At 36.5% G+C, this 17,461-nt stretch overlaps 1 long non-coding RNA gene and 2 other non-coding genes across 4 annotated transcripts in view; all 3 read left to right on the top strand.

The window, feature by feature from the left end:
• Positions 1 to 17,461, top strand: part of LOC116275684 — a 146,142-nt gene that overhangs the window by 27,938 nt on the left and 100,743 nt on the right. The window lies entirely within an intron of this gene.
• LOC116276207 lies at positions 7,169 to 7,240 on the top strand. The gene has a single exon (XR_004185638.1). It is a non-coding gene; the product is annotated as a small nucleolar RNA SNORD113/SNORD114 family (small nucleolar RNA).
• On the top strand, positions 16,777 to 16,848 carry LOC116276199. The gene has a single exon (XR_004185633.1). It is a non-coding gene; the product is annotated as a small nucleolar RNA SNORD113/SNORD114 family (small nucleolar RNA).

The raw sequence follows: 17,461 nt of genomic DNA, 5'->3' as shown, positions 1-17,461 counted from the left end.
GACTTACAGTTCCACATGGCTGGGAGCCCTCAGAATCATGGCAGGAGGTGAAAGGCACTTCTTACATGGTAGAGGCAGGAGAAAATGAGAAAGATGAAAAAATGGATACCCCTGATAAAACCAACAGATCTTGTGAGGCTTATTCACTACCACAAGAACAGTATGGGGGGAACAGCACCCATGATTCAAATGATCTCCCACCAGGTCCCTCCCACAACATGTGGGAATTACGGGAGTACAATCAAGATGAGATTTGGGTGGGGACACAGAGCCAAACCATATCATTCTGCCCATCGTCCCTCCAATCTCATCTCTTCACATTTCAAAACCAATCATGCCTTCCTAACAGTCCCACAAAGTCTTAACTCATTTCGGCATCCAAAAGTCCACAGTCCAAAGTCTTATCTGAGACAAGGCAAGTCCCTTCTGCCTATGAGTCTGTAAAATCAAAAGCAAACTATTTATTTCCTAGATACAACAGGGGTGCAGATATTGGGTAAATACAGCCATTCCAAATGGGAGAAATTGGCCAAAACAAAGTGGTTACAAGGTCCATGCAAGTCCAAAATCCAGTGGGGCAGTCAAATTTTAAAGCTCCAAAATGATCTCCCTTGATTCCAGGTCTCACACAGGTCACGCTGATGTGAGAGGTGAGTTCCCATGGTCTTGGGCAGCTCCCTCACTGTGGCTTTGCAGGGTATAGCCTCCCTGCTGGCTGCTTTCACAGGCTGGCATTGAGTGCGGCTTTTCCAGGCACATGGTGCAAGCTGGTGGATCTACCATTTTGGGGTCTGGAGGATGGTGGCCCCCTTCTCACAGCTCCACTAAGTGGTGCCCCAGTAGAGACACTGTGGGGGGCCATCAACCCCACATTTCCCTTCTGTGCTGCCCTAGCAGAGGTTCTCCATGAGGGCCCCACCCCTGCAGCAAACTTCTGCCTGGGCATCCAGGTGTTTCCATACATCTTCTGAAATCTAGGCAGAGGTTCCCAAACCTTAATTCTTGACTTCTCTGCACCCTCAGGCTCAACACCATGTGGAAGCTGCCAAGGTTTAGGGCTTGCACCCTCTGAAACCTTGGGCCGAGTTTTACCTTGGTCCCTTTTAGCAATGGCTGGAGTGGCTGAGATGCAGGGTACCAAGTCCGTATGCTGCACACAGTGTGGAAACTGCGGGCCCGGCCCACAAAGCCATTTTTTTCCTCCTAGGCTTCTGGGTCTGTTATGGGAGGGGCTGCCATGAAGACCTGTGACATGCCCTGGAGACATTTTCTCCATTGTCTAGGGGATTAACATTCAGCTCCTTGTTACTTATGCAAATATCTGCAACCAGATTGAATTTCTCCTCAGAAAAAGGGTTTTTCATTTCTGCTACATTGCCAGGCTGCAAATTTTCTGAACTTTTATGCTGTTTCTCTTTTAAAATGGAATGCTTTTAATAGCACCCAAGCCCCTTTTTGAATACTTTGCTGCTTAGAAATTTTTTCCACCAGATACTGTAAATCATCTCTCTCAAAAATCTCTAGGGCAGGGGCAAAATGCTGCCAGTCTCTTTGCTAAAACATAACAAGAATCACCTTTGCTCCAGTTTGCAAAAGGTTACTTAGGCATTAGACTGACATATTAGGAGATAATTCCTCATCTCCATCTGAGACCACCTTAGCCTGGACCTTATTTTTCATATCACTATCAGCATTTTTGTCAGAGCCATTCAACAAGTCTCTAGGAGGTTCCAAACTTTCCCACATTTTCCTATCTTCTTCTGAGCCCTCCAAACTGTTCCAACTTCTGACTTTTGGAACTGTTACCCAATTCCAAAATCACTCATACATTTTTGGGTATCTTTTCAGCAACAAACCCCACTCCTGGTACCAATTTACTGTATTAGTCTGTTTTCTTGTTGCTGATAAAGACATACCCGAGACTGGGAAGTAAAAGAAGTTTAATTGGACTTACAATTCCACATGGCTGGGGAGGCCTCAGAATCATGGCGGGAGGTGAAAGGCACTTCTTACATGGTGGTGGGAAAAGAAAATGAGGAAGATGCACAAATAGAAACCCCTGATAAAGCCATCAGATCTCGTGTGACTTATTCATTACCATGAGAGCAGTATGGGGGAACCGCCCCCATGATTCAAATTATCTCCCACCAGGTCCCTCCCACAACATGTGGGATTTATGGGAGTACAATTCAAGATAAGATGTGGGTGGGGACACATAGCCAAACCATATTAACCAGTGATGGGAATGTTCCTTGAAACAAATATGATTAATCCAGTTCTGTACAATTGAGACTCACTGACAAAAAATGTCTTTCATTCATGAAAAAACAACATAGGCTTATTCATTTATTTTATGACTATTGAGCATTACATGAATGTGTACCACATAGTTTCTGTGAACATTTCTCTAATGTTGAAGGTCTATGTATCTTGGTGGTAAAGGATCAAAAATGTATTGTCAAAGTCATAGTGTGTTGAATAGCGGCTTTGTGGATATTCATCATATGAAATTATTTACTTCAAAAATGATTAATAAACACTAGAGATTCCATTGCATGTGGCAAGGATCATAATGTGACATAGACCAGGGTTTGTGATTAATTTAAGTCACCACAAGTGTAGTCCATAAATAAAAGATCTCATGTTACATTTGTTAGTGAGGAATATGTAGATGGATGCAACTCATTGTCATTATACATAAAGAAGCCTAAGCATGGACCAGTGATGAACGTGTGTCATGAGTCGGGTGTGGTGGCTCACGCCTGTAATCCCAGCACATTGGGAGGCTGAGGTGGGCGGATCACGAGGTCAGGAGATTGAGACCATCCTGGCTAACACAGTGAAACTCCGTCTCTACTAAAAATACAAAAAAAAAAAAAAAAAAAATTAGCCAGGCATGGTGGTGGGCACCTGTAGTCCCAGCTACTCAGGAGACTGAGGCAGGAGAATGGCATGAACCCAGGAAGTGGAGCTTGCAGTGAGCCGAGATTGTGCCACTGCACTCCAGCCTGGGCAACAGAGCGAGACTCTGTCTCAAAAAATAAATAAATAAAAGAAAGTGTGTCATGAACCAAATATTATATCCATACATTTCTGAACAGATTAAGTCCATTATATAAAGGTTTCTGTTTCTCCAGTTATGGTTAAGGATTAAAAGATTATCTATCTATCTATCTATCTATCAATTATATATCTATCTCTATAATATACTACTGTTTTTCTTGGTTTTGATGGTAGATTCGTGGTGTTTTCCTAAGACCTGAAATAAATAGGTTATCTGTCTCCTGTATGGTAAATATTCTATAGACATGAAGGCCACAAGAACTACTCCCACTTACAAAAAGAATAGGAGGCACTGAGCAGTGCCACCCCACGGCAACTCTAGTCCTGCTGGGCAGATAATGTGGGCTCTCCCTACCTGGGCCTGTCATTCATATAAGAGGGGACATATAGACGGGATTTGTAATGGTCATCATTCTCATTTTTATTTTAGGTGATTCACTCAATGGTGTTTATTAAGTTAATAATTAAAATAATCAATTGATTAAGTCAATTAAGAAGGAAGTGTTAATTGTGGGTCAGTGGTGAGAAAGAGGGCGAGCCATGGACCAATATTGGGAATGTGGCACAAGCCAAGGGTTATGGTTAATCCAGTATTTTGCAATTTTAATATTTCTTTAAAAAGTTTAAATCTAGTCTTTTTCACACCTTTTCACACTTGCTTTCTCTTCTACAGAGTGAGTACACCGCAGGTGATCAGCTATTCTGTAACGATGAGGGCCGGGCTGCTTTCTCTGTGGGCAAGGAGCATGGAGGCTGATGACAGGACAGTCAGGGTCCTTGTTCTTTGTTTGGATAATTTGCTCACAGATGTTGACTGTATTACTTAAAAGAAGTAAATAGCTCCACATATTAAAATACCACAGAACACACATGCGCCAATGATGAGAATGTTATATGAATCAGTGTTCATGATTAATCCAACTCCACACCACTTCCTTTAAGAATACAGTCAGGCTATTTTATTTGTGTTGCTGGCAGTTTAATATTCGTATACATTTTACATCACTGTTGATTTAAACAGTCCTCTGTCGATATAGACCTATGCCATTAACTGCTTAAGAGGGTAGCACATGGGAAGATTGAAAGTAATTATCAGTATTCTACTGGGCAAGAAGATGGTAGATTTATGGTAGCTCATTGTGTCATCTTTGAAATATAGACAAATTAAAAGAAAGAGGGCTGAGGATGGGCCAGTGATAATTGTGGCATTGCTATGTATGAAGAATGTTGATTGATCCATTGATCCATGTGTGTCATACTTAGATGCATTATAGGAAGATATCTAGTATATTATTTCTGTGGGAAATTAAAGACATGCACTGTCTAATACCATCACTGCTAGCAACGGGAACTACTGTGCACTTGGAATGTGACTAGTCTAATTGACATGTGATCTACATGGAAAAATACATACTGAGTTTAGAAGCCTCAATATGAAAAAGGTAAAATATTTCTAGAATTATTTATATCGATTAAAAGATAGTATTTTAGATACTGGGCTAAATAAAATACACAATTACAGTTGATTTCACCTGTTTCTTTTTACTTTTTAAATACTGTAGCTTCTAGAAAATTTACAAGTATTTGTGTAGGTGGCATTAAATTTTTTATTGCTCAGCATTGCTATAATCCAATGAGAGGAATATTCAATTTTATGTTTTTCTAATCCATGGGTACTGATTGTATTATTATTGGCTAATCAGTGATTAATCACTAATAAGTGAATAAATGAATGAGAAAAAAATGGAAACAGCACATGCTAAACATTAAAGTGTAGACTGCTGAAACAAGGATTATTTTCCTTTTTTTTTTTTTTTTTTTTGAGGCAGAGTCTCACTCCGTCACCCAGGCTGGAGTGCAGTGGCACAGTCACAACTCACCATAGCCTCGACCTTTAGGCTTAAGCCATCCTCCTGCCTCAACTTCCCTAGTAGCTGGGACCACAGGCGCATGCCACCACACCTGGCTAATTTTTTTGTATTTTTTGTAGAGATGAGGTTTCACCGTGTTGCCTAGGCTGGTCTCAAACTCCTGGGCTCAAGCGATCCACCCTCCTTGGCCTCTCAGTGCATGAGCCGTTGTGTCTGGCCTATTATAAATAGTTTTTATTAAGCACCAAAACCTGTAAAAATAATGGCTATGGTTTAATGGTTAATTCTTTTAGGTAAGGATGGTTAGTTTATTTAGGTAAGGAAGATATGAAAAGATCATGTAATAATCCATGCTGTTTTATTTTGTTGGTGGTGTCTTGCTAGTCTTCAGTTTTTTTTGTTTCAAAGACAATTACTAACAACAAATACCTGATTAAGCAGCTGACTAAATGGAAGAGGATTAAGCATGCAAGTGCTCAGTGTGGGCAGGATTAATCCATGTAGGCACCACTGAAATCCACTGTGAGAGATACCCAGTCTCCTACTTTCATAGATGGGCCTGTAGCAGGATCTTGATGGTATTGATTACATTGGTATTGTTTAAGTGAATTGATGAGTAAATAATTAAACAAATTGAACAAATGTATAAATTAACTTTTTTTTTTTTTTGGAAAAGGAGTCTCACTCTGTTGCCCAGGCTGGAGTGTAATGGTGTGATCTTGGCTCACTGCAACCTCTGCCTCCTGGGTTCAGAAAATTCTCCTGCCTCAGCCTCCCGAGTAGCTGGGATTACAGGTGCCTGCCATCATGCCCGGCTAATTTTTGTATTTTAGTAGAGACGGGGTTTCATTATGTAGGTCAAGCTGGTCTCGAACCCCTGACCTCAAATGATCTGCCCGCCTAGGCTTCCCAAAGTGCTGGGATTACAGGTGAACTTATTAAACAAATGTGTAAATGAATAAAAAAAGAAAACCAAGCATGAACCAATGGATTATTATTATGTTTTTGAAGCATTGAAGTCAATAAAATACACACAAGCACAGGGATGGATGGTTGCTCTTATTTCTAAGGTAGAGATTTTTACGGAAATAAGAAAATGGAAGACGACCAGTGTTGAGAAGGTGTGAGGTGATAAGAATTAATATTAATCCAGTTCTAGTCATTGAGTTCATTGAACAACAATGAGAATGAAGATCTAGTTGATTATCTCTGTGGGTAATGGGCAGATTGACAGATGTTAGTTTTATTCAGAGTTTTTGAACAGTTTCTTTGGATTCTCAGCTATGGATTGTAAGGGAATGAATGAAGAAGTTTATGTCACAATAAGTTAAAAGAAGACAAATGACAGACCAGTGATGGTCATAAATTATGAAGCAAGTATTAGGATAAAGTCATTTCTATACTGCTGATGTCCATATAAAGGTTATAATGTCTGGACCCCTAACTGCTTAATGTTCACAGATGGGTTCATGTTATATTCAGTTTTGGATGCTGGTAGATTTATCCTTGTTAATTTTCTTTCAAAAGATAGATATAAGATTAAATTAGCCTATTACAAATTAAACAGTAAATAAGCAAATAGATGAATACATAAAGAGGGTCAAGAAGGATTTGTCAATTAAATAACATTTTATTTTATTTTAAGAATAAAATAAAACTTAAAAAAAAGAATGAGCATTGGTGAAAATGTACCCTGAAACAAAATTTAAGATAGATATAATTCTGAACAAGTCGATTCTGCGAAAAAGTGGATGGAAGAAGATATTTCATTCAGTTTACAATTGTTTAGTATTTCACTTTTTCACTACTCTTAATTTACACATTCTGCCATTGATAAAGATTTAGGTTTCTAAGCTATTGCAGAGAAAACACAAGGAAGGAAAAAAATGTTGTCAGTGAAGGAAAACATTATGTTCCTTTATGTTCTTTGCTAAATATTTAAAATTTGAAAATAGTTGAGGAAAGGCTAGAGAAAGAGGGCCCTGCCTGGGCCACGTTGAGTGTGAGACTGCATAAGGATTTTGGTTGGTCCGTATGTGTAACAGTGAGATCCTCTGTAGAAGGAGATTTGGTGGATCAGCTCTTGGAGAAATTAGCCTACATATATCAGTTATAACATTCACATATCTTATTCTTGCTTTGTTGTGATTCATGAATATTGATTAAGTAATTTTTAGTCAATTAATGAACTAAATCAACAAACAACTGTGTAAATAAATAAAAAGTCTCAAAACTAAACCAATGATAAGTACTCTGGGGTGCTTAAATCGAGGATTTTGATTAAACTATATGACTCTGAGGTTCATTGTAAAAACAAGCCTAGTTTACTGCCTCAGGGGGACATGAGCTTGTAGCTGCAGTGAGGAATATAAGCATCTCGTGCTTAGGATTTTGCAGATCTGATATGAATCCTACTATTAGTAGTAAATCAGTGCATGAGTAAATAAAGACACATACCAATGAATTCAGCCAAAGAGGGCTGGATATGCACCAATTATGAGAGTATGTAATGAGATATAAATTATTATTAAATATTTCTGAGAAGCTGAGTTCTAGTAAGTAAATAGTTCAAGGCTGTTACCATATTGGTTAGGAACATATGGGCAGATGTATGTTTCTGGGTTGCCAGCTGTTAATTTTGTTCCGTATTTTAATATGAAAAGGGAAAAGAAGGGAACAGAAATAATTGCTTACAGAACTACCTAATTGAAAGATCAAGCAGGCACCAACTGTTGAGCTTATGGGCAGATGTTAGTCTTATTTAGAGCTCTTGTTCAGGGTATGTAGGTTAACAAATTTTGATGTTGTTATTCTAAGCATATGAAGGAAGGGATTATTTATTTATTTGCTTATTTTTTATTGACAGAATTTTTTTTGTTAACTGTAGCATCAAGAACAATACTTCCCTCATAGCAATGACAAAATAAAACTATAATAATAAAATAATAAAAAATAATACAACTGTTAGTAATATAGCTAACAATAATTGTTTACTATATATTAACCATTGTGCAATTTTAAAAAATTTTCTATTTTTATAGTTTTGGGGGAATAGGTCATTTTTGATTACATGGGTAAGTTCTTTAGTGGTGATGGTGCATCTGTCACCTGAGCAGTGTACACTGTACCCAATGTGTAGTCTTTTATTCCTCATCCCCTACCAGCCTTCCCCTTGAGTCCCCAAAGTTCATTATGTCATTATTATGCCTTTGCATCCTCATAGCTTAGCTTGCACTTACAAGTAAGAACATACGATGTTTGGTTTTATTCCTAAGTTAATTCACTGAGAATAATGGTCTTCAACTCCATCCAGGTTGTTGCAAATGCCATTATTTTGTTCCTTTTCATGACTGAATAGTATTCCAGTTGGTGGATATATATACACATTTTCCTTATCCACTCGCAGGTTGATAGGCATGTAGGCTGGTTTCATATCTTTGCAATTGTGAATTGTGTTGCTATAAACATGCGTGTACAAGTGTCTTTTTCATATAATGACTTCTTTTCCTCTGGATAGATACCCAGTAGTAGGATTGCTGGGTTAAATGGTAGTTCTACTTCTAATTCTTTAAGGAATCGCCATACTGTTTTCCATAGTGGTTGTACTAGTTTGCCTTCCCACCAGCAGTGTAAAAGTGTTCCCTTTTCACCACATCCATGCCAACATTGATTAACTTTTGATTTTTAAATTATGGCCATTCTTGCAGGAGTAAGGTGGCATCCTATTGTGGTTTTAATTTGCATTTTCCCTGGTAATTAGTGATGCTGAACATTTTTTCATATGTTTGTTGGCCATTTGTATATCTTGTTTTGGAAATTGTCTATTCATGTCCTTTGTCCACTTTTTGATAGATTATTTTTGTTTTTTTACTGATTTGTTTGGGTTCCTTGTAGTTTCTGATTATTAGTCCTTTGTCAGATCATAGCTTGCAAGTATTTTCTCCCACTCTGAGGGGTGTCTGTTTACTCTGCTGATTATTTCTTTTGCTGTTCAGAAGCTTTTCAGTTTCATTAGGTCCCATCTATTTATTTTTGTTTTTGTTGCATTTGTTTTTGTGTTGTTGGTCAAAACTCTTTGCCTAGGCCAATATCTAGAAGAGCTTTTCCGATGTTATATTGCAGAGTTTTTATGGTTTCAGGTCTTAGATTTTAAGTCTTTGATCCATTTTGAGTTGGCTTTTGTATTCTTCTACATGCGGCTGGCCAATTATCCCAGCAGCATTTGTTGAGTAGGGTATGCTTTTCCCACTTTATGTTTTTGTTTGCTTTGTTGAAGGTCAGTTGGCTGTAAGTATTTGGTTTTATTTCTGGGTTCTCTCTCCTTTTCCATTGGTCTACGTGCCTATTTTTATACAAGTATCATACTGTTTTGGTGACTATAGCTTTGTAGTATAGTTTGAAGTTGGGCAATGAAATGCCTCCAGATTTGTTAGTATTACTTTGACTATGTGGGCTCTTTTTCAGTTCCATATGAATTTTAGGATTATTTTTTCTAGTTCTGTGAAGAATAATGATGGTATTTGGATGGTAATTGCATTGAATCTGTAGATTCCTTTTGGTAGCATGGCCATTTTCACAATATTGATTCTATCCATCCATGAACGTGGGATTTGTTTTCATTTGTTTGTGTCATCTATGATTTCTTTCAGCAGTGTTTTGTAGTTTTCCTTGTAGAGATCTTTCACCCCTTTGGTTAGGTATATTCCTACGTACCTTTTTGTTCTTGTTGCAGTTGCCATACAAGCGATTGAGTTTTTGATTAGATTTTTAGCTTTGTTGTTGTTGGAGTATAGCAGTCCTACTGATTGCAGGAAAGCGATTATTTAAAAGAGGACAAACATAGATGAATAAGGTTAATTTATCATTAAAAGTGTCTGTAGAAATAAAAGGGGTATGGGGTTCTGCACACTGTGGATAAAGCGCATAGAATCAGTTATTTGCAATAATATTTTAGGCCATTTTGCATTTTCTTTGAAGAAAATAAAAATACTAACAAATTGTTCCATGAGTGAATAAAAAATAAACAAATAAATGAATAGATTCATAAGTTAGGATCAAACACAGACCATTGGTGAAAATGTGTTAAGAAATGGGAACATAAATTTATCCAATTCTAATCAAGGAAGACCTATAAAAAAGATCACCTTGGTTCTTACCTTTGTGGGTGGGGCTTAAGTGATGGAATTTGGAACATGCATAGTTTTTATCTTTTTCTTAGGATATAGGTTCAGGAGTTTTCCGTATAGTGCCTAAATTGGTAATTAAACAAGTCAATAAATAAAATCAGGGCCATTCTTAGGCTAATTGGGAATTTGACAAAAACTGCAGTTTTTTTTTTTATATATAAATTTGGTACAACAGGACTTAGGTCCCTTAAAAAATCTAAATCTGTGCTGCTTCTTGAATTTTCTAAAATCTGGTTTTCACTCCACATTCCATATGCCAGATCTGACTTATTTGTTATCCAGTGATGGAGATCATGTCTGTCACTTATGTGGATAAGAAACAGAGAGGCACATGTGAGTAACAGAGTTCTTGTTCTTGCTTTGAAGGGGGCTATTCATGTTGTCCATCGAATTAATTCAAAGAATGAATGGCTACCTCAAACATAAATAGAATTAAAAAATGCTGAGAGAGTGGATGTGAAGTGTTCTCGCCACAAAAATGACAACTATGGGAGGTAATGTTTATATTAATTAGCTAGAGTTAGTCAACCGACAGTGTATATATACTTCAAAACATCGGGCCGGGCGCGGTGGCTCAAGCCTGTAATCCCAGCACTTTGGGAGGCCGAGACGGGCGGATCACGAGGTCAGGAGATCGAGACCATCCTGGCTAACACAATGAAACCCCGTCTCTACTAAAAAATACAAAAAAAAAAACTAGCCGGGCGAGGTGGCGGGCGCCTGTAGTCCCAGCTACTCGGGAGGCTGAGGCAGGAGAATGGCGGGAACCCGGGAGGCGGAGCTTGCAGTGAGCTGAGATCTGGCCACTGCACTCCAGCCTGGGTGACAGAGCGAGACTCGGCCTCAAAAAACAAACAAACAAACAAAAAAAAAAAACAAAAAAAAACATCATGTCGTACACTATAAATACACATAATTTTATCTGTCAATTAAAAATAAAATAACAAAATCAAAACCAATTAAACAATGCCATGCGTGGACCAATATTGGGAATATGTAATGAACCATAGGTTAAGATGAATTCGTTTCAGTACAGCTGAAGTCCCTTACAAAGATGAGTTTATTTTGGTACAACTGGAATCCCTTACAAACATAATTGGAGGAGGTTGTATTCATTTTCATGGTTGCTTAATATTCTCCTCTATTGTGCACCATATTTTAAGAAGATTTCTCTGTTAATAAAGATCTAGGCTTTTACATTGTTGGGAAGGGAGCACCTACAAATATGGAACGAATTGCCGGTGTTCCAGTTGTGGAATGAGATGATAGACTGTTCATTGTACTGCTGTTAAGTTATGAGTAAATTAAGTGAAAGACGATTGAGCAAAGAGCAGTGACACATGGGATGGGTAGGAAGCAAGGTTATTGATTAATTATAGGCACAGTCTGAGTCCCAATTAAAAAGAGATCTCGTCTACCAGCTCTGTGGGAAATGAGCGTGGAGATAGCATTCTGCAACAGTCAGAGGTCTTGTTCTTGGGTTTTTGTGATTCATGTAAATTATTTTGTGGGTGAAACCATTAATGAAATAGTATGCATAGTCAATAAACAGTGTATAAGTAAATACATGAGAAAAAAGTGAGTGATGAATAGTTCTGGGGCATATGAATCATTAATTTTGATTAAACCCTAAACTCTGAAGTCCATTAGAAAGAGACCTTGCTCTTCTCTGTAAGGGAGTGGAGTTCAGAGTAGAAGTTCAGGTTCTTCGGCTTCAGTGAGTGCTTAGGTAGGGATTGTAAGTGAATCAATGAATGCATTAACAAAGTGATGTGTAAGTGAAGATAAAGACTATCATATGTGGACCATTTATGACAGCATGTCATGAAACAAGTATTACTAGTAATATATTTGTAGAATACTGAATTTCAATATAATACATAGGCAAAAGCTGTCGTTTGGAGTACATAGGAGCTCCAGACACACAGAAACACATAGATAGATGCATCTAAGTGTCCATGTTGGCATTCTGGATTGGTAAGAGGTTGCTGGTTGTCAGTTTATTAAGAAGGGAAAATATTTACATAAAATATTACATGACTGTAACAGAAAAGGAGCAAATATGTGCCAATTTGAGGATGTGTTACATGACACCAGTTATGATCCATCTAGTTGTATCTACTGAATTTTATAAAAAACAACAAAAAATGGCAAGGGATAGAGTCAGTTATTTCTATGGGTAATGAGCATGTGGGTTGTTTTGTGTTCAAGTATAGAATCTAAGATCTCTGGTAATTATATATTGTTTTTTAAGTTGAATGAATATAATTATATCTCAAGGGTCAACTCTGGACAGTGTGGAGCAAGCTTATGACTAATCCCATTCTACCCTACTGATGTCCATATAGAGAAAGTGGGATCTAGGCGCTTCTAACTTGGGTTAACTTGGGTTAAGTTCATAGAGAGAGATCATAGAGTATTTCAGTTCTGGGCTGCTAGTGGGTTTACTATATTTTATTGAGATAGAGCCAAACATGAACCAATATTGAGAATGTGTCATATGACCAGGGTTATAATTAATCCAACGTTATTTAGTGAGTTTTATTTTTAAGAAAATTAAAAGAGGAGGATTTTGTTGACTGTAGCTGTGGGCTATGAACATGTAGACAGATATTGACAGTTCGTATCTTTCGTCTTGGAGTCCATTGTTACTGATATGTTGTTCTAAGGGAATACAGGAGGTTGTTCATATCTAGATCAATTACTTAAGGGAAGGTCAAGCATGGGCCAATGAGGAACATGTGTTATGAACCAAAGATAATGATTACTCCAGTTATACTCTAATGTTATCCAGATAAATAGAGCTCCAGGTTGCCCCTGCTTTGGGTAAAGCATACATTGAAATTTCCATGGAGTAATTCTTTAGCAAAACAGATATGTAATTTATTCCATGCATAATTGTATATATGAATAAATAAGCAAATCACTAGACATATAAATCAGAAAGATTCTGTGTCATAGATGAGAATATGCCATAAAATGAAGGTTTATATTTATCTAATTTTACACAAGTGAGATCCACCAAAAATGATCACCTATCTGTTAAATTTATGGATAGGGAGTATGTAGACAGATATTTATGATAGATATGGCTCTTATTCTCATGTTGATATTCATTGTATTATTTAAAAGCCCAAACTACACAAGTCAATAAATAAGGAGTGCCATTTTTGGGCAATGATGAGGTGACCCAAGTTTATGATTAATCTAATACTGCCAAACAAATTTCCATTAAAAAGTCTAACTGTAGGGTCTTTCTTTCTCTTGAAAATATGTATTTTACTTCACCAAATGAGCACATTATGGTGAAGAACTGGTTTAATCATTCTCTAATGCTAAAGATCTTGGCTTTCACCTCTGCGGGTAAGGAGAGAAGAGATTTATGTAAGTAACAATTAGCGTTTACTGTTCTTGGATTGGGAGGTTGGTTTATAGGTGTTGCCTGAATTTATTAAAATAATAACTGGATATATTAATAAATAAAACTAGGTAACACCAATATGGACCAGTGATAAGAATATGTTCAGAATTGGGATTTATGATTAATCTGATTCAGCACTAGTAAAATTCAATAAAAAAGATACAGGGTGTTTCATTCATTTTCAGAGACGATTCAAATTCTGTTTTATTTTTGCACTGTGATTCAGTTAAGTACCTCTCCACTGATAATTAATTCCTTGAGGGAGGAGCACATAGGAAGATGGACAATATTGTCAGTGTTCTAGTTGTGCAGCAAGATTATGATTCCTTGGTAATTTATTACGTCATCTTTGGCACTTGAAAAAGGGCCAACTGTGGACCAGTGAGTAGCATGGAACTGACATGAAACAAGGATGTTGATTAATTTATATGTGCAAAAAGTGCATATATGTGTGTGTATATGTATATGTATGCAAATACACACACACACATATGTTGCAAAAATTGACCTCATCTATTAGCTTTGTGCTCAATGGACATATATACAATTATTAGTAGTCACAGATGTTGTTTTTGAGCTTTTTGATTCATGAGAATTGATTATACTGTTATTAATGAACAATGAATAAAGAAATAAACGATGAATAAAGTATGTCAAGTATAGCCAATCATTAGCATTCTGAGCTGTAGGAATCAAAGATTTTGATTTTCAGAGAAAAAAGAAACTAGTTATTTCTTCTGTGGGAAAGGGGCTTACAGCAAAAGTTAGGAATAGCCAAAGATCTGATTCTCAGTTTTTCATGCTGTGAATGGTATGAGAAGTGAACCAGTGCAAGAATAAAGATGCAGAAATTAATGATGGGCTAATTATGCAAGTCTGTAATGAAACAAGGATTATTACTAATTGTTGTTATTTTCTGAAACACTGAGTTTCATAACATAAATAGATTAAGTCCCCCTTACAATTTTCCATAAAAGACATATCTAATTTCATGAGAGTCCCTGTTGTAATTTTGGACTGATGTTGGGTTGTTGGTTTTATTTAGAAAACAAACAAATCATTTATATTAAAAGTAATTTTTCCAATAATTGCCTAATTGAAAGAAGGCCAGGTGTGGACTAATATTGAGAATATGATCGTAGGTATTATTAATCCAATTCTGTTCACTGAACATTATTTAAAAAAATAATAATGATCTAGCCATTTGTATTTTTGGGCAAGTGAGCATACAAACAGATATTAGTCAGTGTTCTTGTCCAGTTTCTTTGATTTTATTCATTTTGATGTATTGTAAAAAGCGAATGAACAAATGAGTTTGTGTTTCAATTATTTAAAAGAATATAGACGATTGGCCAATGTGTCATCAAACAAAGATAACAATTAACCCATTTTTACAGATTAAAAAAAAAGAAATCTACATGGATCTCACTTTGGACAAAGTGCATGTCAACAGTTGCATGAAATGGTATTCCACTTCTGGATTACTGTTTGGTTTTATTCTTTTTTTAAAAAAAGATGAATAAATCATCAAATTATTTTTGGGGTAATTAAATAAAAGAAAGAACACAAGTGAGTCAGTAAATGCTTAAATTAAGGTAAATCTTGGATCACTGCTTCATGGCACACTCTCAGCAATGCTCAAATACAGTCCCTTAAAAAAGATTAATGAGGTTTGGGTGTTTATGTGGTTAGGGAGTATACAAATGGATAGTTGTAATGGTTACATTTATTACTCTTGTGTTGGATGGATTTAAGGGTTCATTATATTAAAAATTAAACAATAAATCCAAAAGGTATGGTTATTCTTGACTCAATAATGAGAATGTGTTAGGAACCAAGGCTTATGATTAATCTAAAAGAGTTTCTAAAAGGAGTTAAGTCTTTGCTGTTTCATTTTTTTCTAAAATGTGTATTTTCCTTCACACAATGAACATGCCACACCTAATTATTCAATAACAATAAAGATATGGGTGTTTCACCTCTGTGGTTAAGGAGCTCAGAGACTGTTGCAGATAATAGTCACAACTCATGTCCTGGGTTTAGGTGGCTTGTTCATCACTAAATTATGTTAGAAGAATAAACGGCTAAATATATACATATATGAAAAGCATACCATGCAAAAACCAATAATGGAAGTGAACCAAAGTTTATGATTAGTCTTAATTCAGCCCAACTTAGGTCCATTACAAATGATGGAGGGCTTTTATTTTTCAGAGGTTTTTAATATTGTATTTTATTTTGTGCCATGGTTGATTTACACACATTTCTTTAATGTTAAAGATCAAGGCTATTCACTCCTCTAGGGTGAAGCTAGAGGAGTGAATAGAGGAGTGAATATCCTCTAGATAGGAAGAGGAAGATAGTGTCAGTGTCCTCATTGTGAGTTAAGATGGTGGTTCCACAGTTGTTCATTCTATTGTATTATTATCTTTTGCTGTGTAATGAATTACTGAACAATGTAATGGATTAAAACTACAATAACATTTATTATTTCTCACGGTTTCTATGTGGCAGGAATCCAGGAGAGGCTTACTGGGGGCAGTTTTGGCTTAGGGTCTCTTGTGAAGTTGCAGGCAAGATGTCAGATGAAGTTGCAGTCATCTGAAAGCTTGACTGTATTAGAGAGTCTGCTTCAATTACACGGCTGGAAAGTTGGTGCTGATTATGGGAAGCCACAGTTTCATCACAAATGGACTCTTCCTCAGGACTGCTTGAGTATCCTCACAACATGGCAGTTGATGTCCCCTAGAGCAATCAATCTAAGACAGAGAAATGTGGAACTCTCAAAGTATTTATAATCTGGCTCCAGAAGTCATACACCATCATTTCCACAGTATTCTATTGGTAACATAGGCAGTCATGATTTAATATGGAAAGAAGCTACACAAGGCTATGCGTACCAGGAGACATGGGCTTTGGGAGCCATTTTGGAGGCTGGCTACCTCACGTACTATCTTTAAAATATGGACAAATTAAATACAAGAAAGTCTGGATGAAATATTAATGTGAGTTTGGTATGAAGCAAGGAAGTGTAGTTCATTATTTGTATAATGCTTAGATCCATTCTAAAAAAATGCAGTGTCACTTCTATGTAAAATAAGTTTATAGATGTCAGTAATATTCAAGGATCTCATTCTTAGATTTTTTTGATTTGTGTCTATTGGCTTTGTTGTTAGTGGCTCAATGAGTGAAACAATAAAGTATGAATGAATGAATAAAAAAGGAATGCTAGGCCTAGACCAATGATGAGTATTCTGGGGTGTCTGAATCGATGATTTTGATTAAACCCTGTAACTCTGAGGTCCATTACAAGAGGAGACCTAGTTAACACCTATATGGTAAATGATATTATAGTAGAAGTTAGAATTATTTGGGATTTTGTTCTTAGGCGGTTGAGGTTCATAGGTGTGGATTGTATTACTAGAAAAGATTTAGTAAATGAAAAATGAAACAAATATGTAAATAAAGGAAGACAAGTAGAGCCATTTGTGGCCTAATTATGAGAATGTATAATGTATTTATTATTATTAACACACTTCTGAAGCACTCAGTTTCAACATAAATTGATTAAATCTGATACTTATTTGGGTAAGGAGTATATATAGAGAGATAAGTACCTAGAAATCAATGTTGTTTGTCCTGCATTATTTAGGTGGTGCTGTTTCTTAATGAACACAAGAAAATATGATCTAGTCTGGGAGTAATGAGCAAATGGACAGGTGTTAATGCCATTCATATTTCTGATGCAGTCTGTATGTTCACAGATATTGATGATATGAGTGAATGTATACACAGGAGTGAATGTATTCAGTTATTTGAGGAACATAAAGCAGTGTTTTTTGACTTTGGCTGTATGGACATTTTGGGTAATTCTCTATGGTGCAGGATTGTCTTGTATATTGTAGGATGTGTAGTAACTT

The sequence above is a fragment of the Papio anubis genome, chromosome 7 (assembly GCF_008728515.1).
Source record: "Papio anubis isolate 15944 chromosome 7, Panubis1.0, whole genome shotgun sequence".
NCBI lineage: Eukaryota > Metazoa > Chordata > Mammalia > Primates > Cercopithecidae > Papio > Papio anubis.
Note: the sequence above shows the minus strand (reverse complement) of the source record. Positions and strands in the feature narration are given on the sequence as shown.